Source organism: Eptesicus fuscus, chromosome 1, assembly GCF_027574615.1.
Source record: "Eptesicus fuscus isolate TK198812 chromosome 1, DD_ASM_mEF_20220401, whole genome shotgun sequence".
NCBI classification, from domain to species: domain Eukaryota; kingdom Metazoa; phylum Chordata; class Mammalia; order Chiroptera; family Vespertilionidae; genus Eptesicus; species Eptesicus fuscus.
Genome location: NC_072473.1, coordinates 54,020,310 through 54,034,929, shown reverse-complemented (window position 1 = coordinate 54,034,929; position 14,620 = coordinate 54,020,310).

The following is a 14,620-nucleotide window of genomic DNA, read 5'->3' as shown; positions in this document are numbered from 1 at the left end:
CCAGTAGTCATAGGATCAGATAACAGCCCCGCCTTTGTAGCCAAGGTATCTCAAAGTATAGCTCAAGCCTTAGGACAGGCATTAGCAGGACTCTAAAAAGGAGTTTAACTAAATTTGTCCTAGAAACCGGTGAAAACTGGACCAACCTCCTGCCCTTCGCCCTCTTATGGGCCAAGTGTACCCCCTACCGGGAGGGGTTTCCCCCCTTTTTTTGAGATCATGTATAGTAGACCTCCCCTCATCCTTCCCAGGGTCAGGGAGAAACTGAAAGCTGGAATTCATAACCATTCCTTGCTCAAGTCCTTACAGGCTCTGCAGTATACCCAGAGAGCCACCCATAAGCTTGTTCGAGATGCACTGCCAGTGCCCACCGCGGACCCTGTACATCCCTTCTAGCCCGGGGACTCGGTGTGAGTAAAGTTCACTGCCCAAGAACTCACCCCAACCTGAAAGGGACACTACACTGTTATCCTGAGCACGCCCACAGCTGTTGAAGTAGATGGCATCGAGACCTGGCTACACCACTCCCAGCTCCTGCACCAAGAAACGGCCTGGATCCTGGCAACCAGCGGCCTCATCTGTGAGATCCCTAGCTTGGGCTCCACGCAGGCCAGGAGGAGACTCCACGCCTGCAGGAGGGGAACTGGACTTCAGTGTGGACAGTACTGATGGGGACTGTGGTACTAGGGGCCTTGGTAACCGTAACATTTTTGCTAGCCAATGAGAAAGTCCAGGGCTAAGTAAGGCTAGATGTGCTAGGGGACGGGAGAGCAGGAACAGAACAGAGAATGCCCTTAAAGGAAGTAAGATGAGTCCATGATTTGACTCATGCACATAAAACCAGTGGGGAATGAAATATGGTAGCAACTATACTTAGGTAAAAACTGCTGTTTAAATTTTAACCCTGCTATTCTGGCTTCTGCACTCACTTACTTGCTTAAACAATAGGGTAGTTACCTCAGCTCCAGATTGAGACCTGGAAACTCACAAAGGTTATTTTCCTGTGCCTGTGGACCAGAACCACAGAAGATTGATGCCCACTGACTCAGTGGCTCCAGGAGTTGACTACCTTTAGAGATTATTAACCCTGCTCAGTCCTGCTTTTGTACAATCTGCTTTTGCAAGATAGATCCACATTCCAATGTATTTAGAATTTAGAACAAAGGGAAATTCTTGTGGTTTAGACCTTTAAAAGGACTGCCTACACCTAGGATGGCGCGGTCGTGAGGGTGGCCACCTGCGTGTGGTGCCCTCGCGGCCGTCCTGGCCAGTTTTCAATAAATCCTTGCCTGCTTTTTTTAATCAATTAGCAGCCTCCGGTGGTCTTATTTTTGACTCCAGGGTTCGACCCCACAACATTCAGTAGAGGCGTGGAGGCAGAAGCCACAGCCCAGGGAGTTGCGGATCACAGGGGAAGGTACAGGAATACAGAGGAAAAGACAGGGAATGAGTCTGTTGTGGTGCCTGCAGGCCAACCTGGGGAAACTGCCTAGCAGAGGGTTCACTCCCTGCCTGCCCTAGCCCGCTAATGCCCCTCCTCCATCCGGTTTCTATGGCGAGGGTGGTTGATTAGTCTCAATGTGTTACGTGGTCCCCTTCAAATACTATATTTGACCAGCCCGAGACACAGGTTCTCCTGGAAATGGCAGTTCTGCGCACCGCCCCCCCCTGCCCCGCGCAGTCTCCCCTACTGCCTTGGCAGGTCACACAAGGTTGAGTCTCAAGCTCCGTGTTCCCTTCCCCCTTCACTGACTGCTGGGAACCGGTTCCTTCCCTTAGCCAGGACCTGCCAGGGCTGTGCTGGACTGGGACTCAGAGGGACACCAGACTTGTGTCTGAGTGAGTTGAGGGTTGGTTCTGCCAGTCTCCATTCTCCCAGACACCGGTGTTAATACCCACATGGCGGGGGCAATGGTGGATAGAACATTTGAGGTTGGGGAAGGGGATCTGGTTTGGAATAAAATTAATCTGGGATAATGTCCCTTGATGTGGTTCAGGCAGTAAAGGTAGTAGTAGAGACCGTGGGATTGAGTGAGCCAAAGCAAGGGTGGGATCTATTTTCAAGGGCCATTGTTAAATTCCTGACACATTGGGTGGGGGAGGAGGGAGATTGTGGGTCTGGGAATGATGCGGAAGTCACCAACCGCAAGGCAGGGTGTCCAGGCACCCGAAATGTGGGAGTTGCTGGAGGTGGCTCTGGATCCTACTCTGTGATCCTGTGGTGTCTGACAAAGGTGCATGGATGGAGTGAGAATGCAGAGGACAGACCCAGACAGGCCTCATCCTAGGGGCAGGGAGCTCACCAGGGCATGGGCAGGATGGGCGCAGTGAAGATGGGAAGTAAAGAGTGATGGTGCCTGGGAAATAGGGCAGACTTGGTTCCACCCTTCTTCCTCCATATTCTCACCCTGTCTCCATTCCGGGCCCTGTGGCATGAGCTCAGGTGGACAGACCATCACACATGGGATGGGACAACCACAGCCCTCAGAGCCAGAAAAGAACGTTCGTGGGACTTCATCCTTCCACTTCAAACCCCTCGCTTGAGAAGGGGGCTTGGTTGCTTAGGCTATGGCTGTGACCCTGACCCAATTGGTTATTTCTCAGCGGGGTGACATGCTGTCTGAGTGACAAAGTTTGGAAGAGACTTTCCAGCTGGGCTTTCTGCCCACATAGACATACATGGGGGCAGGTTGTGATGGCGGCTAGTCCAGCACCGGCACTGCCCCGGGAGCCCTGGGGTTCTCCTCGCCAGGGAGAGGAAGGGGAGAAGTGCATTGAAGGGGTCATGGGAGGCAGGAACACAACCCGCGGTGGCTAGCTTTGCCAGCCTCCCTTCCCTCCTCTGAGCACACAACCTCCCTCTTTCATTTACCTGGCTCAGTGCCTTCCAGTTCCGGAGCAGGGAGGGGGGGCGGGGGAGGGGGAGGCAGGACGGGGGCGGGGAGGGGGGGAGAAGTGGCAGCTACTGAGGCATAGATTATGGAAACACATCGGGGCCCCAAGAAAACCGACCTGCTCTCCAGGCTGGGAGGCAGTGGTGGCTGGCCTGGAGAGTCCTAGTTCCCAGCCTGCCTCCTTCTGCTACCGGCCTAGTTCCTGGGCAGACTCCCTCTTCCCCACCTTCACCCCTCATCACCATCACCATCAGCACCACCAGGACCAGCCAACTGCTCTTTCCGGACTCTGGGAGGATTGGCACACACAGGGGATGTAGTGGGAGGTGAGCGCTGGATAGGGAGCTGAGAGTGGTGGGCAGAGCAGTGGTGCCCAAAGGTGTCCACGTCCTAATTCCTGGAATTGGCTGATATGTCACCTTGCCTGGTAATGCAGAGGGGTGGTTAAGGCTACAGGTGCGGAGGGGTGGTTAAGGTTACAGGTGGTTAAGGTTACAGGCTGCTATTCAGCCGACTGAGGTGCCCAGACTCTCCCCGTGCATTTGCCGGGTCCAGCCAGCCCACCTGGGCTGCCAGGGTGGCCGTGTGCCTGATTCCAGGGGGCACCATTAGCACGACTGCAGGGTGCTGCATGCCCCTGTGCTTGTGCAACATTGCCATCCTGCTAACAACCACTCAGATGAAGATGGAGAACATGCCAGCAGGCTTGCACCCTCTTTTTGCTCCAGGACAAGCATGTCCCCATCCCTGGTCCTCCTGAGGTAACTGATGTCCTCGTAATGGTTCCCGATAACCATTCACTTCCTTTTAAAGGATAACATTCGCTATTTAATAAATAACCCTTCCAAAGTTATAAAAGATAAATGGCATGGAATAAAATATTACGTAAATTTGTAAAACATACTCTGCATATGCACAATTAATTTTACAAAGCATAAACCTCCAATTTGACAAGTAATTATTAAGTGATCAATTCATGTAACACTACCCAGGGGAAGAAAAAGTACATTCACCTCCAGAAGTCCCATGCATGGCCCTTCCTGTACAGGAAGCCAATGCAAAACTGCATACTTCATAACTCCACTATATGACATTCTTGAGAAAGCCTGCCTATAGGGACAGAAAACAGAGTAGTGGTTGTCAGGGTCTGGGGGTTGAGAGATGGGAGGAATTTGGGGGGTGATGAAAATGTCCTATGTTTTGGTTGTGGTGGTGGCTCTGTAACGACATGCATTTATATGGACTCATGAGATCCTGTGTGTAAATTATATCTCAATAATCCCAACTTTTTAAAGACATGGTAAAAAGTACATCACAAAAGGATACTTATACCTACTAATTTTTTTCTGAATATGATATCATAATTCTCACCTATAATCTGTTAATGTGGAGTATTGTATTACTTCACTTTCTGAAGTTAGATCAAGTGTGTATTCCTGGCATGAATCCAGTTTAGTCCTTGTATATTATGTACTTTCCTTCTTATACCCTGTAGGGTCCATTTGCTAATATTCTGTTTCTGATTCTTGCTACTATGTCAGGAGTGTGTGGTTGACCCATGATTTTCCTTGATAGGATTTAGCATGAAGGTTTCTCAAATTGTCCTTGACAGGATTTAGCATGAAGGTTATCTTCCTCACAAAATGAATTAAGGAGTGTCCCTTCTTTTCTACTTTTCCCTAGAGTCTGTGTCAAATTGAAAATATTTATGCCTAGGACATTTGTCAGAATTCAGTGAAAAGCCTGGAGTTTCTTGTGAAAAGCGTTTTTTTCTGTTGCTGTATTTGTTGATGGTTGTGGAGTGATGTAGCCTGGCTATTCCTTCCAGTCAGTTAGGGCAACTTATGTTTTTCTAGACATTGGCCACCTTTTTCTAAGTTTCAAATTGGAATAAAATGGTCCATAATATCCTCTTCCTCCCCAAATTTTACTTTTGTCTTACAGATAGGTGCAATAAAATTGCAAGGAACACCCATATACACTTCACCCCCGGATATCTCTCTCTCTCTCCCTTTCTCTCTCTCTTTCTCCCTTTCTCTCTCTCTCTCTCTCTCTCTCTCTCTCTCTCTCTCTCTCTCTCTCTCTCTCGTATTTTTAGTTGTTTCATTAAATAATTTCAGTTACTTTTCCCTAAATACTTCTGCTTGTATGTCTTAAGAAAAATAATTGTCTGCTCTAAAATCTTAATGCAATTTTCACACTCACAAAATTTGACATTAAGATGATACAATTATGATCCTCACTCAAATTTTCAGATTATCCTAATATCATTTTAATCTATTTGTTTAAAAAACTTCTTTCCACTCAAAAACCATGCATTGCATTCAGTTGTTGTGTCTCTTTAGTGTCCTTGAAACTAGAACAATTTCTCAGACTTCTTTTGTTCTTGCATGAGATTGTCATTTTTGAAGGTCCAAGTCTATTGTTGCTCAGAAAGCTTTGGTTGGAGTTACAGTTTCTGATTCCTTCCTCCTGCTTTTCCCCTATGTTTTCCTCTAAGAGTTTTACATTTTCAGTTTTTACATTTAAGTCTTTAATCCATTTCAAGTTAATTTTTGTGAGTGGTGTAATTTCATTCTCTGCATGTATTTATTAAGTTTTCCCAACAACATTTATTGAAGAGACTATCTTTTCCCCCATTGATGGTTCTCAGTTCCCTTGTCAAATATTTTTTGACTGTATGTTCAAGTGTTTATTCCTGAGTTCTCCATTCTTTTCCATTGGCCTATGTGTCTTTTTTATTTTTGTTAATCTTCACCTGACCGTATTTTTCCATTGATTTTTAGAGAGTGGAAGGAAGTGAGGGAGGGAGGTAGAGGTAGAGGGAGAGGGAGAGGGAGAGGGAGAAAAGAGAGAAAGAGAGAGAGAGAGAGAGAGAGAGAGAGAGAGAGAGAGAGAGAGAGAGAGAGAGATGTGAGAGAGACTCATGGATTTGTTTGCCTCCCACAGGTGCCCCAACAGGGCCAGGATCGAACCTGCAATCCAGGTACCTGTTGACTGGGTATCAAACCCAGGACCTTTAGATCTGCAGGCAGATGTTCTAACCCCTAAGAAAACCTGCCAGGGCAGTACTTGATTTCTTTAGAATCATGTTTCAAAATAAAGACCATGCATTAAATTCAGTTGTCTAGACTTTTTTTTTTTTACTGTAGTCACACATTTTATAGTTTTAATTTTTATTGAGTTTTTTGGGTGACATTTGTTCACAAATCCAGGCAGGTTTCAAGTGTACAATTCAATAAAACACCATCTGCATGCTGCATCAAACTAGAACATTTTCCCATATTTTTTTGATCTTGCATGACATTGACATGTTGAAAATCCAGCCCAAATTTTTTTCAGAAAGCTTCTTGAGTTGAATTTTCTTGTTGCTTCTCTCTGATTACATTCAGGTTAAACACATTGGGTGGGAACACTACATAGGTGATGTCACATCCTTCTCAGTGCATGACATCAGGATATTCTGTTGTCTGTTTGCAGCACCACTTGATGTCAACTTTGACCATTTGGATTGGTGGGTTACTTCTACACTTTCTTTCCTGATATTGGTGACCTGCTCCCTTGTTTCTTTAACCAATCTCATTATCAATTCACCAATGCTATTTTTTCCCAAATAACTAACTTCTGGTTTTGTGATTCTTTCTATTGTATACTTTTTTCTCATTCACTGATTTATTTTACCTTGATTACTTCCTTTTACCTTTCTTGAGTCTATGCTACTCTTCTTTTTCTACCTTCTCATTAATTTTCAGCTAGACTCTTTTACACATATGCATTTATTTTTTAAAATATTTATTGTTGAAAGTATTACATAGGTCCTCCTTGCCCTCCCCCATTAACCTCTTCCAGCCCGCTCCCATCCTCCACCCCCCAGGCCTTCACCACCCCACTGTCTGTGTCCACGGGTTATGCATATATGCATACAAGTTCATTGGTTGATCTCTTTCCCCCCATCCCACCCTCCCATGCCTTCCCTCTGAGGTTCACCAGTCTGTTCATGCTTCTATAATACACATATGCATTTAAATGTACATTTTTAGTTGCATCACATAAGAGTTTGTTAGTATTTTTGTTATCATTTTCTTCCAAATATGGAAACAACATTAATTTCCACTTTCATGAACTGGACCAATAAATTTTGGCATATTTATATGAAATAATACTATTTTATCAGCAAAAATGTACAAAGTACCACTACACAGAATAATAATCTTACAAATATAACATTGAATGAAAGAAGCAAAAAATAATACAGGCATATTACTAATTCCATTCATACTTATAAATAACAGGTAACATTAACTTATATCATTTAAGGATGCATATATTTGACATAAAACAATGAAGAAAAGTGAAGAAAGGATGGTGACAAAGTGAGGATGTGAGTTTCCTGTTTGAAGGAGGAATGGGACTGAGACCAGGCAGGGAAACTTTAGGAGCCTCTGGGGATGCTGACAGTGTTGTATTCTGTGTCCTGGGGGTGCTCACATCTCAGCTCACCTGATAATCATTTATTAAACCACATGTGTATATTGTGACACTTTATCTATGTTACCTTTCACCATAATCAGAGCAAAATAACATCCCAGTATAAGTATATTGTAATTATGTTATAACCAGAAGTAGAATTAAAATTATTTCCTTCATTTATAACAGATGTCATTGAGATTAGTAATCTCATGTCATTTATGTTAATAGCTTTATTTTCAAAAACCGATAAATTTTACTTAAAATAATAAGAATGATGCTTATGTAATTACTAGAGGCCCGGTGCATGGATTCGTGCACCGGTGGTGTTCCTCAGTGTGGCCTGCAGGGATCAACTGGCAGTCAAACGCCGCCTGCCTGCCGCTCCCACTCATCCCAGCCCCGCTGCGCCTACCGCGGGCTCACACCCAGTCAGTCCCAAATGGGGGAGGCTCATTCTGCTGTGTCTGGCGCCCGTCCCGAGGGGATTGGGAGAGGCCAGGATGTGATCAGCCTTCTGGGCAGGCAGTGGGATGCTCTTGCCCACCTGGAATCCGGATCCATCCTGCTGATGTTCAGGCCAGTTGTCAGGAGCCACCTGGCGGCCACTTTTATATCATTTCTTCTTTGTGGAAAGTCTAGGGAGGGGAAGCAGCCACTGTGCCAGAGGCCAACTTCCAGGAGGCTGGCAGTATTGTCGGGATTGTGCTGGTGGTGCCAGTCTGTCGGTGCCTGGCCCGTTCTCCAGAGATTGGACCTGTAGGACTACTGAGGGTGGGAGTGGCTGCTGCCAGGCTGGTGGGCTACCAGGATGGATCGGTCAGCTGAGTGGTGCTCCTGCTGTGGGAGTGCACTGACAACCAGGGGGAAGCTCCTGCATTGAGTGTCTGCTCTCTGGTAATCAGTGCGCTTCATAGTGACTGGTCATTCAGTTGCTTAGGCTTTTAGATAGATAGATAGATAGATAGATAGATAGATAGATAGATAGATAATCTCAATTTTTTATAAATACTCCATTTTGTGTGGTACATTTTCATTCAGGTTTTAACTGTTAATTTGTGCTGAAAACCCACAGAAGTATTGCACTATGCTTACAATTTCTCAGACAAGATTTCTTCTCACCCGACCCAATTCCTCTCAGAGGTTGAGGACCAAGAACCTGAGAAAAATAAATGTTGGACTGTGTGAAAGAAGTGAAGGGATTGAGAAATACAGATTGGTAGTTACAAAATAGTATTGGGGATATAAGGTACAGCATAGAAAATATAATCAATAATCTATATATATAAAAGCCTAAGCAACTGGTCAACTGGTAGCTATGATATACACTGACCACCAGGGGGCAGACGCTCCAACCAGTGTGTTAGCTTACTGCTGGGGTCCAGCTGATCAGGACTGGGCGAGATGGGCCGGACATGCCCTGGAGCCCTCCCATGTCCCTGACTCATCGTGCACCGGTGGGGTCCCAATACCAGGTTCAGGCCAGGCAGAGGGACCCCACTGGTGCACATGCACCGGGCCACGAGTCTACACTAATAAAAGAGAAAGATGCGAGAAACCAAGATGGCAGCATAAGGTATACACCTGTATGTGCTGCCTCGCACAACCACACCAAAACTACAACTAAAAGACAAAATGACTATCACCCAGAACCATGGGAAAGCTGGCTGAGTAGAACTTCTACAACTAGAAGGAAAGAAAAAAGCGCATTGAGACCGGGTAGGACATGCAGAGGCGCAGAAACGCAGAGGTACGGAGGTGCATGAATCGGGCTGGTGACTGGGTGCGCTGTTTTTTTCAATCGGGAAGGAGATACAAGCTCCTGTATGCTCTGAACTCCAGTTTCCAGTGAGACTCTGGGGACCCAGACTCTTACGGGGAGAAGCTGGACTGTCTTGCATTAGGTCAGAAAGTGAGGGTGGCTTTCTTGCAGAGGTGCTCACAGGAATCATTGTTTACTGCGCAGGGACACAGGATGCGGGGACGCAGAAACGTGGAGACAGAGAGAAGGCTGACTGGAAGCCATCGCTGTTTGCCATGCCCTATCAATTCCCTGAGACCCTGCTCCACCCAATTTACAAACCCACCGGAGCTGTGTGCAGCATCTTTTGCATATGAATGGCCTGCCTCTTCTCAGCTTAACCTAACAAACTGCAGCTCCAAAACTTCTAAACCCCAAACAAAGAGGAGAAATCTGCAGATCTCCCTGTAGCTCCTGCTGGGTGGCCTCAGGCAGTAGCTGACTTTCCCCTCCTGGGAGATCCAGGAGCCAGTGTACCTAGTGGTCAGTGTGAGACGATACCAGATTTCAACTCCTCACATCCATAAGTGACACACTCAAGAGGCAGACTCAGTGAGCACCAAAGCCCCACTGAAGCAAGTCCTGCCCCATAAGGGTGTCCCCTGGACAACAGATCTTCCAGTGTAGACACAGATGGTCATCACAGCCAATTGGCCTAGAGATCAATTCCTCCCAGTGATATCAACAGCAATCAAGGCTTAACTACAACAAGACTGTGCACCCAGCCCACAAAAGGGTGCACCAAGAGTGTCTACCTCAGGGAGGCTGAGCCACTGGGCCCTATAGGTCACCTACCACACAAAGCCACTCCATCAACACAGGGAAGCAGCCAAAATGTGGAAACAAAGAAACAAGTCACAAATGAAATAAATGGAGGAAAGCAAACTACTGGTTATAGAGTTCAAAACCACAGTTATAAGGTTACTCAAGAATCTTCTAGAAACCTCCGAGAAACTGAGTGAGACCTTCAAGGATCTTAATGAGAATGCCAAAAAAAAAAATGGAAAAGGACCAGTCAGAAATAAAGCATACACTGTCTGAAATAAAGAATAATATACAGAAATTCAACAGTAGACTAGAGGACCCCAAGAATCAAACCAAAGATTTGAAATATGAGGAAGCAAAAAACACCCAACCAGAAAGACAAAAAAAAAAAAAAAAAGAATCCAAAAATATGAAGATAGTGTAAGGAGCCTCTGGGACAACTTCAAACGTACCAACATCTGAATTATGGGGGTGCCAGAAGAAGAGAGAGAGCAAGACACTGAAAACCTATTAGAAGAAATAATGACAGAAAACTTTCCCTACCTGGTGAAAGAAATAGACTTACAAGTCCAGGAAGTGCACAGAACCCCAAACAAGAGGAATCCAAAGAGGACCACACTAAGACACATCATAATTAAAATGCCAAGGGCAAAAGACAAAGAGAGAATCTTACAAGCAGCAAGAGAAAAACAGTTAGTTACCTACAAGGGAGTACCCATACGACTGTCAGCTGATTTCCCAACAGAAACTATGCAGGCCAGAAGGGAGAGGCAAGAAATATTCAAAGTGATGAACAGCAAGAACCTACAGCCAAGATTACTCTACCCAGCAAAGCTATCATTTAAAATTGAAGGTCAGATAAATAGCTTCACAGACAAGAAAAAGCTAAAGGAGTTCATCACCACCAAACCAGGATTATATGAAATGCTGAAGGGTATTCTTTAAGAAGAGGAAGAAGAAGAAAAAGGTAAAGATAAAAATTATGAACAACAAAGTGACAACAAATACATATCTATCAACAAGTGAATCTAAAAATCAAGTGAATAAAAAAATCTGATGAACAGAATAAACTGGTGAATATAATAGAATCAGGGTCATAGAAAGGGAGTGGACTGTCAATTCTCGGGGGGGAAGGGGATGTGAGGGGTGTGGGAAGAGATTGGACAAAAATCTTACACCTATGGATGAGGACAGTGGGGGGGTGAGGGCATGGGACAGAGGGGAAAATCAGGTGGAGGGGAACTATGGGGGGGGGGGAAGAGGAACATCTGTAATAATCTGAACAATAAAGATTTATTTAAAAGAAAAAAAAGAGAAAGATGCAAATTGACCATACCATTGTGATGCCCACCAGCCAATCAGGAGTGAGTATGCAAATTAACCCAACAAAATGGAGACCAGGCCATCAGGGGGGCGGCAGTTGGGGGCAACCAGGCCGGCAGGAGAAGGCAATTATGGGTGACCAGGCTGGCAAGGCGCCAAGTGGCCAGGGGTGGGATGCTTGCATGGTGATGATGCAGGCGTTCCACACCGCCCCAGCCGCTCCGGGCCTCTGGGCAGCATGGGAAGGCGGAAAGGCAGCTCTAGGCCAGAGCAAAGGCGGTGCCAGCAGCCAGGGGAAGGAAGGCCCATTCTTGCACAAATCTTCACATATCAGGCCCCTAGTATTATAATAACTATCTATGGTGCCAGGTGGGGGACTGAAAATATCAAGGTGAACACTTTGTAAAGTATATGATTGTTTAACCACTATGCTGTACACCTGAAACTAATCCTATATAATAAAGAGGTAATATGCAAATTGACCCTCATGCCCTCACAAGCTGGCTGCCTACGGCCAGGCTGGCAGGGGTGTTAGTGAAGGACAACCAAACGACTGAACAAGCAGGCTGTGTGGGGCGACCAGGCCAGCCGGGGAGGCAGTTGGGGGTGACCAGGCCGGCAGGGGCGGCAGTTAGGGGTGACCAGGCTGGAAGTGTAGAAACAGAATATAGCAACACAATTCTGGGAAAATGGCGACGGAATAGAGTCGGGTTTGGAGTCTGTTCCTGGGGCGGAGAGTCGGAGCAGCAGAGGCTCGCAGAGGGAATGTATGTGGGCAAGCCAAGGGACAGCTAAACTCCAGGAGAAGGCGGGGGAGTGCTGGGCAGTGTTCCTCTGACCGCGCAGCACCCACAGGGGCTGGGTCCCCTCCTGGAGCTGCGGGCTCGCCGGGCGCCTCGCCATCTTGCAAGGAAAGGAGGATTTAAGTGGAAACCTGACTTTCCGCGACAACTGCTAACACTGAACTGCTGGGAGCACCAGACCACCGGTCCCCTATCAGCGCAAACATTTGGATTCAAAGAAACTCTTCACTGCACCACGGAAAGGTCAGATTTTGTCTGAAATAAGCTGTGGTTTCTAATCCCCGCGGTGGGTGAGGGAAGCGCTGGGTGAGGGAAGTGCGGCAGCCGCAGGACCGGCAGGAGCCGGGAGGTCTGTGCCTAGAAAAATCAGCGGCAGTTGGAACTGCCGTGATCCTTGAATGAGGAGGGGGGTCTTCTGAGCTGCTAACAGAAGTGACCTCTTGAAAGCAACTCATTTTAATCTGATGAGGAGGGTCAGACTAAGAATTTTCAAAGGAGTGCAGGCTCCTTAGTCTGGGGCACAGACCCACGGTCCGCACACCTGGGCTCTTTCCGACTCTGATTGCTAAGCCCAATACAGAGGTAAACCCAGGTGGAAACCCTGAAAGACTGCAGGGGGAAGGTGTTTTTTCGGAACCTGGGGCCAGAGCTGCGTGTGACCATCAGAGAGGCAGCTCTGAGGCGCACATCTCCACAAACCGGTAGTGAGTGCCATAGAAGGGGAAAAAAAAAAGAAAAAAGAGCTAGAGAGGCCCGGAAGTCAATTCAGAAACACTGCCACCCAGGGGCTGAAACGCTAATTGTCTCTGGTGTAATCAAAAATAAATACGAGAAATTAAGATAGGGCTGGCTTAAAAAGCAGGACTGGCTTCCAACACTGAGGAGCCCTGGAATGAAGCTGAACTGAAATACCGCCCAGACTGGGAAAAAGGCGTACCAAACAGAATAATAGAGGAAGTGAATGACAGCCGCTACTGCACATTTTAGTCTTCCTATTTTTTAATTTTCAATTCTTTTTTCAATTTTTTAAATTTTTTATTCTCATATTTTTTTATTTTCATTTTTTGCATCTTTTACTTAAGAAACTAATATTTTTTTCTTTTTCCTCACTTGATTTTCACCTTTTTAATTATTACATTTTTATTTTCAATCAGCACTATTATTACTATTATTTTACTTTTTTTTTTTTTTAATGTCATTTGATTTTCTCTTTCTTTTATTTTTGGATTAGTGTCCTACATTCGATTTGCATCTTTCCCTTACAATCGCTTTACCCTATCTCAAAGCTAACATTATGCCATCACTCTCCTAACCTTTCCCCTTTTGCTCCCAGTTTATCTTAACCCTTTCTGGCTTTAGATTTTCCCTACTTTTTCAGTTTACTCCCTGCTAAAACCTCACCCTACTTATATATCTAATTCCCAACCCCCTGCTCCAAATCCATACAAACCTCTCTCTACGCTACCTTTAAAAAATTATTTTTCTCTCGGGCCTTTTGTTGTTGTTTGCTTGAATGTTGATTAGATTGAATTTTTATGCTTTTTTATGAGATTGTTTAGATTATTCTTTTTGTTGGTTTGGTTGGTTCTTTTGTTTGCTTTGTTTTTGTTTGTTTTTTACTTTTGTTTTCCCTTGCCTCACTTGATATTAGCTGCTGTTGCAGTTTGTATTAATCTCCAGGCTCATGTTGCTGGAATTTGCTGGGAATAGTGGTTGTTCTAGTGGAGTTTACTCCCCATATATATAGTTTGTTCCCCTTTTCTCTCTTAGTATCATTCTTGTCTCTCTTACTTTTTTTTTTCTTTTCTTTTTCTTTTCTGTTATTTCTTTTCTTTCTTTCTGCTCTTTTCCCAAGTTCAGATTCACACTCTTTGCTGTTGTTTTTTTCTTCGTTGTTGTTCTTTCTTTTTACTCTCCCTCTTCCACTCCTATTCCCTAATTTGTCTTTCTCTGGTGGTTACCTCTATTGGAGGTTATTAATATCGTGAATACAATTCTGTTCAGTGCCTTGTCTGTTGTGCCTGGTTGTGTTGTATTTTATACCTTTAAATCAACGCCAGAGAGAGAAATCTATATAACCAGACATCCGGAGAAGAGAGACCATGGGGAGACAAAGAAACAGCCCCCACAGGAAAGAGAAGCAGGCATCACCAGAAAAGGAAGTAAACGATTTAGAGGCAAACAACCTATCAGAGAAAGAATTCAGAGAAATGGTCATAAAGTGGCTGAAAAGGATGGAAGACAAATTCGACAATATGAGTAAGAACCAAGAAGAAATGAAGAAGAACCAAGAAGAAATGAAAAGTGACATCGCTGCTGTAAAGAACTCAATAGAAAGCATCAAGAGTAGACTAGATGAAGCAGAGGACCGCATAAGTGAGCTAGAAGACAAGATGGAAAAAAATACCCAATTACAACAGCTTCTAGAAACAAAAATTAGAAAGATTGAGGAGAGCGTAAGGGAACTTCAGGACAATACAAAACAAAACAACATCAGGATAATAGGCGTGCCAGAAGGAAAGGAAACTGAGCAAGGAATAGAAAACCTGTTTGAAGAAATAATAACA